This window comes from Carassius gibelio, chromosome B19 (genome assembly GCF_023724105.1).
Source record: "Carassius gibelio isolate Cgi1373 ecotype wild population from Czech Republic chromosome B19, carGib1.2-hapl.c, whole genome shotgun sequence".
Taxonomy (NCBI): Eukaryota; Metazoa; Chordata; class Actinopteri; order Cypriniformes; family Cyprinidae; genus Carassius; species Carassius gibelio.
The window spans coordinates 5,344,538-5,356,643 of NC_068414.1; the positions used below are offsets into that span (position 1 = coordinate 5,344,538).

Genomic DNA, 12,106 nt, shown 5'->3' on the forward strand with positions numbered 1-12,106 from the left:
ATGTCCACTTCTCAGGGCACTTACGTTTGAATGGAACAAATGTCTGAAGCTATACGAGAAACATACAAAATCTGAAGAGCAGGGGGCTCGAGGACTGGAATTGAGAACCGCTGGTCTAAGTGACATCTGACAGTTTCAGCTGTCCTCCCTAACATCCCTCTACATGTTAGATACAGCCACATTTTTAGGTCAGTTAAGAGGCCAACTTGCGTTCGTTAGCCGTTAACACTGTCTCGAGGTCTTTGATTGCTTCCACGTTAGTTCATGTTCCTTCTTTTATTGATGCTGCAGTAGCTCTTTTTTCTCGGCCCAGCGCAGGAAGGCTCGTTGGTCTAGGGGTATGATTCTCGCTTTGGGTGCGAGAGGTCCCGGGTTCAAATCCCGGACGAGCCCATGGTCGCGATAAAACGTGAAGCTTTGTGGTCTCATTGCGTTCCCTAACATTGAGGCAGTTTTTTATTCAATCGGGTAGAGACAGATGGCTAAGGGAGGCCGGTTAGCTCAGATGGTTAGAGCGTGGTGCTAATAACGCCAAGGTCGCGGGTTCGATCCCCGTACTGGCCAGCTGTTTTTATTGTCTGGGGGCTCATCTCTGCTCTGCTCTTCTCCTGTGACAAAGAGTAGGGTGATCTCACTGAAATCCCTGCTTGCTAAGCAGGAGCTTGTTGTGGCCGAAATAGCTCAGTTGGGAGAGCGTTAGACTGAAGATCTAAAGGTCCCTGGTTCGATCCCGGGTTTCGGCAAAATCTCCCACTCTTTTCCGTTTTTTGAGGCGGGCCAGTGACCAAAAATCACTGGGTTCCAACTTCTCTGTATAACTGCTTCCCCACTGCCACGGAGCTATCTGTTTCCCAGTTGGCCACCAAACAAGCAGTTTCGGTTCCATGGTGTAATGGTCAGCACTCTGGGCTTTGAATCCAGCGATCTGAGTTCGAATCTCGGTGGAACCTGTGTGCTTTCTTGCCGCAGGAAAAGATAAAAACAGCACTAGGTTGTCACTGGTGACAGTCTTTGTGGCCCTGTGAGCAACGGCTGCTCCAGGTAAGGTTTCATGGTGTAATGGTTAGCACTCTGAATCCAGTGATCCGAGTTCAAATTGCGGTGGGACCACTTTTTGCAACCAATTTGCGCAGGACCATGTCTGAAATACTTTTTGGCAGCTTTGAGTCCAAAAAAATTAACTAACGTAGAGACTGTGGCAGCATTGCATCGATGCCCAGTCGGTCTCTTTAGGGCACTGGTTCTCGAACCTGTCCTGGAGGCACCCTGCCTTGCACAGTTTGATTGTCTGCCTTATTAGACACACCCAAATAAGGTCTTGCGGTCTCTATCAATGAGTTGATGATTTGAAACAGGTGTGATAGATGAGGGAAACATTCAAAATGTGTAGGGCAGGGGTGCCTCCAGGACAGGTTTGAAAACCACTGCTTTAGGGAACTGTGTGTAAAATGGCAATGTTTTGCAACCAATTTGCACAGGACCATGTCTGAAATACTTTTTGGCAGCTGTGAGCCCCAAAAAAAGCTAACGTGGGAGTGTCGCAGCATTGCGTCAGTGCTCAGTCGGTCTCTTTAGGGCAATGGTTTTCAAACCTTTCCTGGAGGCAACCCTGTCCTGAACATTTCGTATGTCTCCCTTATTAGACACACCCAAATCAGGTCTTGCAGTCTCTATTAATGAGCTGATGATTTGAAACTGGTGTGTTAGATGAGGGGAAATGCAAAATGTGCAGGGCAGGGATGCCTCCAGGACAGGATTGAAAACCACTGATTTAGGGATGTGTGAGTAAAAGGGCAGGAGCCAACTTGGAGAATGCGGGCATCGATCCCGCTACCTCTCGCATGCTAAGCGAGCGCTCTACCATTTGAGCTAATTCCCCTGGCCTTTCAAGAATGACGAGCATAGCTGCGAATGACCGGCTTGATGCAAAGAGGCCGTCCCTCCTCTGGGCTTGCACCTTTGCACTGGCCGCGATTGTGTTGTCGAATTAACAAAGAGATTTAGCTTTTGTGTTAAAGGACCTTCTCGGTCTTGTTACGCCAGTATGCATGTGCGGATTCTTGTATTATGCAGACCACCTTGCATCACTCGGGTCACGCAGACAACTTCTCACCTCTTTTTCTCACACTGACTTAAAGAATAAGGAAGCGGTTCTCCATTCCAGTCCTCGCTCCCCAAAGGTCTGCATATTTTGCATGTCTCTCTTTGTTAGCACACCTGATTTGGATAATCAGCTCATTAGAAGTGAGCTCCTTGCGATTGACATGGTCCCTACACAGTGTTCATTGCTCCCCACTCCCTGAGCAGGGGAAATCCGTCGAAGTTTACTTCACTTAGGAACATTGGTTCACGGATTTGCGCTGCGCAACGTCTTCACACATGGACAAGTGTGACATCATATACCTCTGTATACCTCTGTACACCTCTGTGTTAGTCACTTTGAACTGAACGTACACATACGCTCTGAACTTGAATCACGGAGGGATGTCATGTGATGTCCACTTCTCAGGGCACTTACGTTTGAATGGAACAAATGTCTGAAGCTATACGAGAAACATACAAAATCTGAAGAGCAGGGGGCTCGAGGACTGGAATTGAGAACCGCTGGTCTAAGTGACATCTGACAGTTTCAGCTGTCCTCCCTAACATCCCTCTACATGTTAGATACAGCCACATTTTTAGGTCAGTTAAGAGGCCAACTTGCGTTCGTTAGCCGTTAACACTGTCTCGAGGTCTTTGATTGCTTCCACGTTAGTTCATGTTCCTTCTTTTATTGATGCTGCAGTAGCTCTTTTTTCTCGACCCAGCGCAGGAAGGCTCGTTGGTCTAGGGGTATGATTCTCGCTTTGGGTGCGAGAGGTCCCGGGTTCAAATCCCGGACGAGCCCATGGTCGCGATAAAACGTGAAGCTTTGTGGTCTCATTGCGTTCCCTAACATTGAGGCAGTTTTTTATTCAATCGGGTAGAGACAGATGACTAAGGGAGGCCGGTTAGCTCAGATGGTTAGAGCGTGGTGCTAATAACGCCAAGGTCGCGGGTTCGATCCCCGTACTGGCCAGCTGTTTTTATTGTCTGGGGGCTCATCTCTGCTCTGCTCTTCTCCTGTGACAAAGAGTAGGGTGATCTCACTGAAATCCCTGCTTGCTAAGCAGGAGCTTGTTGTGGCCGAAATAGCTCAGTTGGGAGAGCGTTAGACTGAAGATCTAAAGGTCCCTGGTTCGATCCCGGGTTTCGGCAAAATCTCCCACTCTTTTCCGTTTTTTGAGGCGGGCCAGTGACCAAAAATCACTGGGTTCCAACTTCTCTGTATAACTGCTTCCCCACTGCCACGGAGCTATCTGTTTCCCAGTTGGCCACCAAACAAGCAGTTTCGGTTCCATGGTGTAATGGTCAGCACTCTGGGCTTTGAATCCAGCGATCTGAGTTCGAATCTCGGTGGAACCTGTGTGCTTTCTTGCCGCAGGAAAAGATAAAAACAGCACTAGGTTGTCACTGGTGACAGTCTTTGTGGCCCTGTGAGCAACGGCTGCTCCAGGTAAGGTTTCATGGTGTAATGGTTAGCACTCTGAATCCAGTGATCCGAGTTCAAATTGCGGTGGGACCACTTTTTGCAACCAATTTGCGCAGGACCATGTCTGAAATACTTTTTGGCAGCTTTGAGTCCAAAAAAATTAACTAACGTAGAGACTGTGGCAGCATTGCATCGATGCCCAGTCGGTCTCTTTAGGGCACTGGTTCTCGAACCTGTCCTGGAGGCACCCTGCCTTGCACAGTTTGATTGTCTGCCTTATTAGACACACCCAAATAAGGTCTTGCGGTCTCTATCAATGAGTTGATGATTTGAAACAGGTGTGATAGATGAGGGAAACATTCAAAATGTGTAGGGCAGGGGTGCCTCCAGGACAGGTTTGAAAACCACTGCTTTAGGGAACTGTGTGTAAAATGGCAATGTTTTGCAACCAATTTGCACAGGACCATGTCTGAAATACTTTTTGGCAGCTGTGAGCCCCAAAAAAAGCTAACGTGGGAGTGTCGCAGCATTGCGTCAGTGCTCAGTCGGTCTCTTTAGGGCAATGGTTTTCAAACCTTTCCTGGAGGCAACCCTGTCCTGAACATTTCGTATGTCTCCCTTATTAGACACACCCAAATCAGGTCTTGCAGTCTCTATTAATGAGCTGATGATTTGAAACTGGTGTGTTAGATGAGGGGAAATGCAAAATGTGCAGGGCAGGGATGCCTCCAGGACAGGATTGAAAACCACTGATTTAGGGATGTGTGAGTAAAAGGGCAGGAGCCAACTTGGAGAATGCGGGCATCGATCCCGCTACCTCTCGCATGCTAAGCGAGCGCTCTACCATTTGAGCTAATTCCCCTGGCCTTTCAAGAATGACGAGCATAGCTGCGAATGACCGGCTTGATGCAAAGAGGCCGTCCCTCCTCTGGGCTTGCACCTTTGCACTGGCCGCGATTGTGTTGTCGAATTAACAAAGAGATTTAGCTTTTGTGTTAAAGGACCTTCTCGGTCTTGTTACGCCAGTATGCATGTGCGGATTCTTGTATTATGCAGACCACCTTGCATCACTCGGGTCACGCAGACAACTTCTCACCTCTTTTTCTCACACTGACTTAAAGAATAAGGAAGCGGTTCTCCATTCCAGTCCTCGCTCCCCAAAGGTCTGCATATTTTGCATGTCTCTCTTTGTTAGCACACCTGATTTGGATAATCAGCTCATTAGAAGTGAGCTCCTTGCGATTGACATGGTCCCTACACAGTGTTCATTGCTCCCCACTCCCTGAGCAGGGGAAATCCGTCGAAGTTTACTTCACTTAGGAACATTGGTTCACGGATTTGCGCTGCGCAACGTCTTCACACATGGACAAGTGTGACATCATATACCTCTGTATACCTCTGTACACCTCTGTGTTAGTCACTTTGAACTGAACGTACACATACGCTCTGAACTTGAATCACGGAGGGATGTCATGTGATGTCCACTTCTCAGGGCACTTACGTTTGAATGGAACAAATGTCTGAAGCTATACGAGAAACATACAAAATCTGAAGAGCAGGGGGCTCGAGGACTGGAATTGAGAACCGCTGGTCTAAGTGACATCTGACAGTTTCAGCTGTCCTCCCTAACATCCCTCTACATGTTAGATACAGCCACATTTTTAGGTCAGTTAAGAGGCCAACTTGCGTTCGTTAGCCTTTAACACTGTCTCGAGGTCTTTGATTGCTTCCACGTTAGTTCATGATCCTTCTTTTATTGATGCTGCAGTAGCTCTTTTTTCTCGGCCCAGCGTAGGAAGGCTCATTGGTCTAGGGGTATGATTCTCGCTTTGGGTGCGAGAGGTCCCGGGTTCAAATCCCGGACGAGCCCTTGGTCGCGATAAAACGTGAAGCTTTGTGGTCTCATTGCGTTCCCTAACATTGAGGCAGTTTTTTATTCAATCGGGTAGAGACAGATGGCTAAGGGAGGCCGGTTAGCTCAGATGGTTAGAGCGTGGTGCTAATAACGCCAAGGTCGCGGGTTCGATCCCCGTACTGGCCAGCTGTTTTTATTGTCTGGGGGCTCATCTCTGCTCTGCTCTTCTCCTGTGACAAAGAGTAGGGTGATCTCACTGAAATCCCTGCTTGCTAAGCAGGAGCTTGTTGTGGCCGAAATAGCTCAGTTGGGAGAGCGTTAGACTGAAGATCTAAAGGTCCCTGGTTCGATCCCGGGTTTCGGCAAAATCTCCCACTCTTTTCCGTTTTTTGAGGCGGGCCAGTGACCAAAAATCACTGGGTTCCAACTTCTCTGTATAACTGCTTCCCCACTGCCACGGAGCTATCTGTTTCCCAGTTGGCCACCAAACAAGCAGTTTCGGTTCCATGGTGTAATGGTCAGCACTCTGGGCTTTGAATCCAGCGATCTGAGTTCGAATCTCGGTGGAACCTGTGTGCTTTCTTGCCGCAGGAAAAGATAAAAACAGCACTAGGTTGTCACTGGTGACAGTCTTTGTGGCCCTGTGAGCAACGGCTGCTCCAGGTAAGGTTTCATGGTGTAATGGTTAGCACTCTGAATCCAGTGATCCGAGTTCAAATTGCGGTGGGACCACTTTTTGCAACCAATTTGCGCAGGACCATGTCTGAAATACTTTTTGGCAGCTTTGAGTCCAAAAAAATTAACTAACGTAGAGACTGTGGCAGCATTGCATCGATGCCCAGTCGGTCTCTTTAGGGCACTGGTTCTCGAACCTGTCCTGGAGGCACCCTGCCTTGCACAGTTTGATTGTCTGCCTTATTAGACACACCCAAATAAGGTCTTGCGGTCTCTATCAATGAGTTGATGATTTGAAACAGGTGTGATAGATGAGGGAAACATTCAAAATGTGTAGGGCAGGGGTGCCTCCAGGACAGGTTTGAAAACCACTGCTTTAGGGAACTGTGTGTAAAATGGCAATGTTTTGCAACCAATTTGCACAGGACCATGTCTGAAATACTTTTTGGCAGCTGTGAGCCCCAAAAAAAGCTAACGTGGGAGTGTCGCAGCATTGCGTCAGTGCTCAGTCGGTCTCTTTAGGGCAATGGTTTTCAAACCTTTCCTGGAGGCAACCCTGTCCTGAACATTTCGTATGTCTCCCTTATTAGACACACCCAAATCAGGTCTTGCAGTCTCTATTAATGAGCTGATGATTTGAAACTGGTGTGTTAGATGAGGGGAAATGCAAAATGTGCAGGGCAGGGATGCCTCCAGGACAGGATTGAAAACCACTGATTTAGGGATGTGTGAGTAAAAGGGCAGGAGCCAACTTGGAGAATGCGGGCATCGATCCCGCTACCTCTCGCATGCTAAGCGAGCGCTCTACCATTTGAGCTAATTCCCCTGGCCTTTCAAGAATGACGAGCATAGCTGCGAATGACCGGCTTGATGCAAAGAGGCCGTCCCTCCTCTGGGCTTGCACCTTTGCACTGGCCGCGATTGTGTTGTCGAATTAACAAAGAGATTTAGCTTTTGTGTTAAAGGACCTTCTCGGTCTTGTTACGCCAGTATGCATGTGCGGATTCTTGTATTATGCAGACCACCTTGCATCACTCGGGTCACGCAGACAACTTCTCACCTCTTTTTCTCACACTGACTTAAAGAATAAGGAAGCGGTTCTCCATTCCAGTCCTCGCTCCCCAAAGGTCTGCATATTTTGCATGTCTCTCTTTGTTAGCACACCTGATTTGGATAATCAGCTCATTAGAAGTGAGCTCCTTGCGATTGACATGGTCCCTACACAGTGTTCATTGCTCCCCACTCCCTGAGCAGGGGAAATCCGTCGAAGTTTACTTCACTTAGGAACATTGGTTCACGGATTTGCCCTGCGCAACGTCTTCACACATGGACAAGTGTGACATCATATACCTCTGTATACCTCTGTACACCTCTGTGTTAGTCACTTTGAACTGAACGTACACATACGCTCTGAACTTGAATCACGGAGGGATGTCATGTGATGTCCACTTCTCAGGGCACTTACGTTTGAATGGAACAAATGTCTGAAGCTATACGAGAAACATACAAAATCTGAAGAGCAGGGGGCTCGAGGACTGGAATTGAGAACCGCTGGTCTAAGTGACATCTGACAGTTTCAGCTGTCCTCCCTAACATCCCTCTACATGTTAGATACAGCCACATTTTTAGGTCAGTTAAGAGGCCAACTTGCGTTCGTTAGCCTTTAACACTGTCTCGAGGTCTTTGATTGCTTCCACGTTAGTTCATGTTCCTTCTTTTATTGATGCTGCAGTAGCTCTTTTTTCTCGGCCCAGCGCAGGAAGGCTCGTTGGTCTAGGGGTATGATTCTCGCTTTGGGTGCGAGAGGTCCCGGGTTCAAATCCCGGACGAGCCCTTGGTCGCGATAAAACGTGAAGCTTTGTAGTCTCATTGCGTTCACTAACATTGAGGCAGTTTTTTATTCAATCGGGTAGAGACAGATGGCTAAGGGAGGCCGGTTAGCTCAGATGGTTAGAGCGTGGTGCTAATAACGCCAAGGTCGCGGGTTCAATCCCCGTACTGGCCAGCTGTTTTTATTGTCTGGGGGCTCATCTCTGCTCTGCTCTTCTCCTGTGACAAAGAGTAGGGTGATCTCACTGAAATCCCTGCTTGCTAAGCAGGAGCTTGTTGTGGCCGAAATAGCTCAGTTGGGAGAGCGTTAGACTGAAGATCTAAAGGTCCCTGGTTCGATCCAGTCGGTTTCTTTAGGGCACTGGTTTTCAAACCTGTCCTGGAGGCACCCTGCCCTGCACAGTTTGATTGTCTGCCTTATTAGACACACCCAAATAAGGTCTTGCGGTCTCTATCAATGAGTTGATGATTTGAAACAGGTGTGATAGATGAGGGAAACATTCAAAATGTGTAGGGCAGGGGTGCCTCCAGGACAGGTTTGAAAACCACTGCTTTAGGGAACTGTGTGTAAAATGGCAATGTTTTGCAACCAATTTGCACAGGACCATGTCTGAAATACTTTTTGGCAGCTGTGAGCCCCAAAAAAAGCTAACGTGGGAGTGTCGCAGCATTGCGTCAGTGCTCAGTCGGTCTCTTTAGGGCAATGGTTTTCAAACCTTTCCTGGAGGCAACCCTGTCCTGAACATTTCGTATGTCTCCCTTATTAGACACACCCAAATCAGGTCTTGCAGTCTCTATTAATGAGCTGATGATTTGAAACTGGTGTGTTAGATGAGGGGAAATGCAAAATGTGCAGGGCAGGGATGCCTCCAGGACAGGATTGAAAACCACTGATTTAGGGATGTGTGAGTAAAAGGGCAGGAGCCAACTTGGAGAATGCGGGCATCGATCCCGCTACCTCTCGCATGCTAAGCGAGCGCTCTACCATTTGAGCTAATTCCCCTGGCCTTTCAAGAATGACGAGCATAGCTGCGAATGACCGGCTTGATGCAAAGAGGCCGTCCCTCCTCTGGGCTTGCACCTTTGCACTGGCCGCGATTGTGTTGTCGAATTAACAAAGAGATTTAGCTTTTGTGTTAAAGGACCTTCTCGGTCTTGTTACGCCAGTATGCATGTGCGGATTCTTGTATTATGCAGACCACCTTGCATCACTCGGGTCACGCAGACAACTTCTCACCTCTTTTTCTCACACTGACTTAAAGAATAAGGAAGCGGTTCTCCATTCCAGTCCTCGCTCCCCAAAGGTCTGCATATTTTGCATGTCTCTCTTTGTTAGCACACCTGATTTGGATAATCAGCTCATTAGAAGTGAGCTCCTTGCGATTGACATGGTCCCTACACAGTGTTCATTGCTCCCCACTCCCTGAGCAGGGGAAATCCGTCGAAGTTTACTTCACTTAGGAACATTGGTTCACGGATTTGCGCTGCGCAACGTCTTCACACATGGACAAGTGTGACATCATATACCTCTGTATACCTCTGTACACCTCTGTGTTAGTCACTTTGAACTGAACGTACACATACGCTCTGAACTTGAATCACGGAGGGATGTCATGTGATGTCCACTTCTCAGGGCACTTACGTTTGAATGGAACAAATGTCTGAAGCTATACGAGAAACATACAAAATCTGAAGAGCAGGGGGCTCGAGGACTGGAATTGAGAACCGCTGGTCTAAGTGACATCTGACAGTTTCAGCTGTCCTCCCTAACATCCCTCTACATGTTAGATACAGCCACATTTTTAGGTCAGTTAAGAGGCCAACTTGCGTTCGTTAGCCTTTAACACTGTCTCGAGGTCTTTGATTGCTTCCACGTTAGTTCATGTTCCTTCTTTTATTGATGCTGCAGTAGCTCTTTTTCTCGGCCCAGCGCAGGAAGGCTCGTTGGTCTAGGGGTATGATTCTCGCTTTGGGTGCGAGAGGTCCCGGGTTCAAATCCCGGACGAGCCCATGGTCGCGATAAAACGTGAAGCTTTGTGGTCTCATTGCGTTCCCTAACATTGAGGCAGTTTTTTATTCAATCGGGTAGAGACAGATGGCTAAGGGAGGCCGGTTAGCTCAGATGGTTAGAGCGTGGTGCTAATAACGCCAAGGTCGCGGGTTCGATCCCCGTACTGGCCAGCTGTTTTTATTGTCTGGGGGCTCATCTCTGCTCTGCTCTTCTCCTGTGACAAAGAGTAGGGTGATCTCACTGAAATCCCTGCTTGCTAAGCAGGAGCTTGTTGTGGCCGAAATAGCTCAGTTGGGAGAGCGTTAGACTGAAGATCTAAAGGTCCCTGGTTCGATCCCGGGTTTCGGCAAAATCTCCCACTCTTTTCCGTTTTTTGAGGCGGGCCAGTGACCAAAAATCACTGGGTTCCAACTTCTCTGTATAACTGCTTCCCCACTGCCACGGAGCTATCTGTTTCCCAGTTGGCCACCAAACAAGCAGTTTCGGTTCCATGGTGTAATGGTCAGCACTCTGGGCTTTGAATCCAGCGATCTGAGTTCGAATCTCGGTGGAACCTGTGTGCTTTCTTGCCGCAGGAAAAGATAAAAACAGCACTAGGTTGTCACTGGTGACAGTCTTTGTGGCCCTGTGAGCAACGGCTGCTCCAGGTAAGGTTTCATGGTGTAATGGTTAGCACTCTGAATCCAGTGATCCGAGTTCAAATTGCGGTGGGACCACTTTTTGCAACCAATTTGCGCAGGACCATGTCTGAAATACTTTTTGGCAGCTTTGAGTCCAAAAAAATTAACTAACGTAGAGACTGTGGCAGCATTGCATCGATGCCCAGTCGGTCTCTTTAGGGCACTGGTTCTCGAACCTGTCCTGGAGGCACCCTGCCTTGCACAGTTTGATTGTCTGCCTTATTAGACACACCCAAATAAGGTCTTGCGGTCTCTATCAATGAGTTGATGATTTGAAACAGGTGTGATAGATGAGGGAAACATTCAAAATGTGTAGGGCAGGGGTGCCTCCAGGACAGGTTTGAAAACCACTGCTTTAGGGAACTGTGTGTAAAATGGCAATGTTTTGCAACCAATTTGCACAGGACCATGTCTGAAATACTTTTTGGCAGCTGTGAGCCCCAAAAAAAGCTAACGTGGGAGTGTCGCAGCATTGCGTCAGTGCTCAGTCGGTCTCTTTAGGGCAATGGTTTTCAAACCTTTCCTGGAGGCAACCCTGTCCTGAACATTTCGTATGTCTCCCTTATTAGACACACCCAAATCAGGTCTTGCAGTCTCTATTAATGAGCTGATGATTTGAAACTGGTGTGTTAGATGAGGGGAAATGCAAAATGTGCAGGGCAGGGATGCCTCCAGGACAGGATTGAAAACCACTGATTTAGGGATGTGTGAGTAAAAGGGCAGGAGCCAACTTGGAGAATGCGGGCATCGATCCCGCTACCTCTCGCATGCTAAGCGAGCGCTCTACCATTTGAGCTAATTCCCCTGGCCTTTCAAGAATGACGAGCATAGCTGCGAATGACCGGCTTGATGCAAAGAGGCCGTCCCTCCTCTGGGCTTGCACCTTTGCACTGGCCGCGATTGTGTTGTCGAATTAACAAAGAGATTTAGCTTTTGTGTTAAAGGACCTTCTCGGTCTTGTTACGCCAGTATGCATGTGCGGATTCTTGTATTATGCAGACCACCTTGCATCACTCGGGTCACGCAGACAACTTCTCACCTCTTTTTCTCACACTGACTTAAAGAATAAGGAAGCGGTTCTCCATTCCAGTCCTCGCTCCCCAAAGGTCTGCATATTTTGCATGTCTCTCTTTGTTAGCACACCTGATTTGGATAATCAGCTCATTAGAAGTGAGCTCCTTGCGATTGACATGGTCCCTACACAGTGTTCATTGCTCCCCACTCCCTGAGCAGGGGAAATCCGTCGAAGTTTACTTCACTTAGGAACATTGGTTCACGGATTTGCGCTGCGCAACGTCTTCACACATGGACAAGTGTGACATCATATACCTCTGTATACCTCTGTACACCTCTGTGTTAGTCACTTTGAACTGAACGTACACATACGCTCTGAACTTGAATCAAGGAGGGATGTCATGTGATGTCCACTTCTCAGGGCACTTACGTTTGAATGGAACAAATGTCTGAAGCTATACGAGAAACATACAAAATCTGAAGAGCAGGGGGCTCGAGGACTGGAATTGAGAACCGCTGGTCTAAGTGAC

The 12,106-nt window shown here is 48.1% G+C and overlaps 2 long non-coding RNA genes and 23 other non-coding genes across 26 annotated transcripts in view; 19 read left to right on the plus strand and 6 right to left on the minus strand.

Annotated features, from left to right (window-relative positions):
- Nucleotides 1-12,106, minus strand: part of LOC127979065 (uncharacterized) — a 232,327-nt gene that overhangs the window by 164,235 nt on the left and 55,986 nt on the right. The window lies entirely within an intron of this gene.
- LOC127979064 (uncharacterized) overlaps nucleotides 1-12,106 on the plus strand; it is a 298,949-nt gene that overhangs the window by 99,707 nt on the left and 187,136 nt on the right. The window lies entirely within an intron of this gene.
- On the plus strand, nucleotides 322-393 carry trnap-ugg (transfer RNA proline (anticodon UGG)). The gene has a single exon. It is a non-coding gene; the product is annotated as a tRNA-Pro (tRNA).
- trnai-aau (transfer RNA isoleucine (anticodon AAU)) lies at nucleotides 491-564 on the plus strand. The gene has a single exon. It is a non-coding gene; the product is annotated as a tRNA-Ile (tRNA).
- trnaf-gaa (transfer RNA phenylalanine (anticodon GAA)) lies at nucleotides 671-743 on the plus strand. The gene has a single exon. It is a non-coding gene; the product is annotated as a tRNA-Phe (tRNA).
- trnaq-uug (transfer RNA glutamine (anticodon UUG)) lies at nucleotides 879-950 on the plus strand. The gene has a single exon. It is a non-coding gene; the product is annotated as a tRNA-Gln (tRNA).
- On the minus strand, nucleotides 1,807-1,879 carry trnaa-agc (transfer RNA alanine (anticodon AGC)). Its single transcript has one exon. It is a non-coding gene; the product is annotated as a tRNA-Ala (tRNA).
- On the plus strand, nucleotides 2,816-2,887 carry trnap-ugg (transfer RNA proline (anticodon UGG)). The gene has a single exon. It is a non-coding gene; the product is annotated as a tRNA-Pro (tRNA).
- trnai-aau (transfer RNA isoleucine (anticodon AAU)) lies at nucleotides 2,985-3,058 on the plus strand. The gene has a single exon. It is a non-coding gene; the product is annotated as a tRNA-Ile (tRNA).
- Nucleotides 3,165-3,237, plus strand: trnaf-gaa (transfer RNA phenylalanine (anticodon GAA)). Its single transcript has one exon. It is a non-coding gene; the product is annotated as a tRNA-Phe (tRNA).
- trnaq-uug (transfer RNA glutamine (anticodon UUG)) lies at nucleotides 3,373-3,444 on the plus strand. Its single transcript has one exon. It is a non-coding gene; the product is annotated as a tRNA-Gln (tRNA).
- trnaa-agc (transfer RNA alanine (anticodon AGC)) lies at nucleotides 4,301-4,373 on the minus strand. The gene has a single exon. It is a non-coding gene; the product is annotated as a tRNA-Ala (tRNA).
- Nucleotides 5,310-5,381, plus strand: trnap-ugg (transfer RNA proline (anticodon UGG)). The gene has a single exon. It is a non-coding gene; the product is annotated as a tRNA-Pro (tRNA).
- trnai-aau (transfer RNA isoleucine (anticodon AAU)) lies at nucleotides 5,479-5,552 on the plus strand. The gene has a single exon. It is a non-coding gene; the product is annotated as a tRNA-Ile (tRNA).
- Nucleotides 5,659-5,731, plus strand: trnaf-gaa (transfer RNA phenylalanine (anticodon GAA)). The gene has a single exon. It is a non-coding gene; the product is annotated as a tRNA-Phe (tRNA).
- trnaq-uug (transfer RNA glutamine (anticodon UUG)) lies at nucleotides 5,867-5,938 on the plus strand. Its single transcript has one exon. It is a non-coding gene; the product is annotated as a tRNA-Gln (tRNA).
- Nucleotides 6,795-6,867, minus strand: trnaa-agc (transfer RNA alanine (anticodon AGC)). The gene has a single exon. It is a non-coding gene; the product is annotated as a tRNA-Ala (tRNA).
- On the plus strand, nucleotides 7,804-7,875 carry trnap-ugg (transfer RNA proline (anticodon UGG)). The gene has a single exon. It is a non-coding gene; the product is annotated as a tRNA-Pro (tRNA).
- On the plus strand, nucleotides 7,973-8,046 carry trnai-aau (transfer RNA isoleucine (anticodon AAU)). Its single transcript has one exon. It is a non-coding gene; the product is annotated as a tRNA-Ile (tRNA).
- On the minus strand, nucleotides 8,802-8,874 carry trnaa-agc (transfer RNA alanine (anticodon AGC)). The gene has a single exon. It is a non-coding gene; the product is annotated as a tRNA-Ala (tRNA).
- Nucleotides 9,810-9,881, plus strand: trnap-ugg (transfer RNA proline (anticodon UGG)). The gene has a single exon. It is a non-coding gene; the product is annotated as a tRNA-Pro (tRNA).
- Nucleotides 9,979-10,052, plus strand: trnai-aau (transfer RNA isoleucine (anticodon AAU)). Its single transcript has one exon. It is a non-coding gene; the product is annotated as a tRNA-Ile (tRNA).
- Nucleotides 10,159-10,231, plus strand: trnaf-gaa (transfer RNA phenylalanine (anticodon GAA)). The gene has a single exon. It is a non-coding gene; the product is annotated as a tRNA-Phe (tRNA).
- On the plus strand, nucleotides 10,367-10,438 carry trnaq-uug (transfer RNA glutamine (anticodon UUG)). Its single transcript has one exon. It is a non-coding gene; the product is annotated as a tRNA-Gln (tRNA).
- trnaa-agc (transfer RNA alanine (anticodon AGC)) lies at nucleotides 11,295-11,367 on the minus strand. Its single transcript has one exon. It is a non-coding gene; the product is annotated as a tRNA-Ala (tRNA).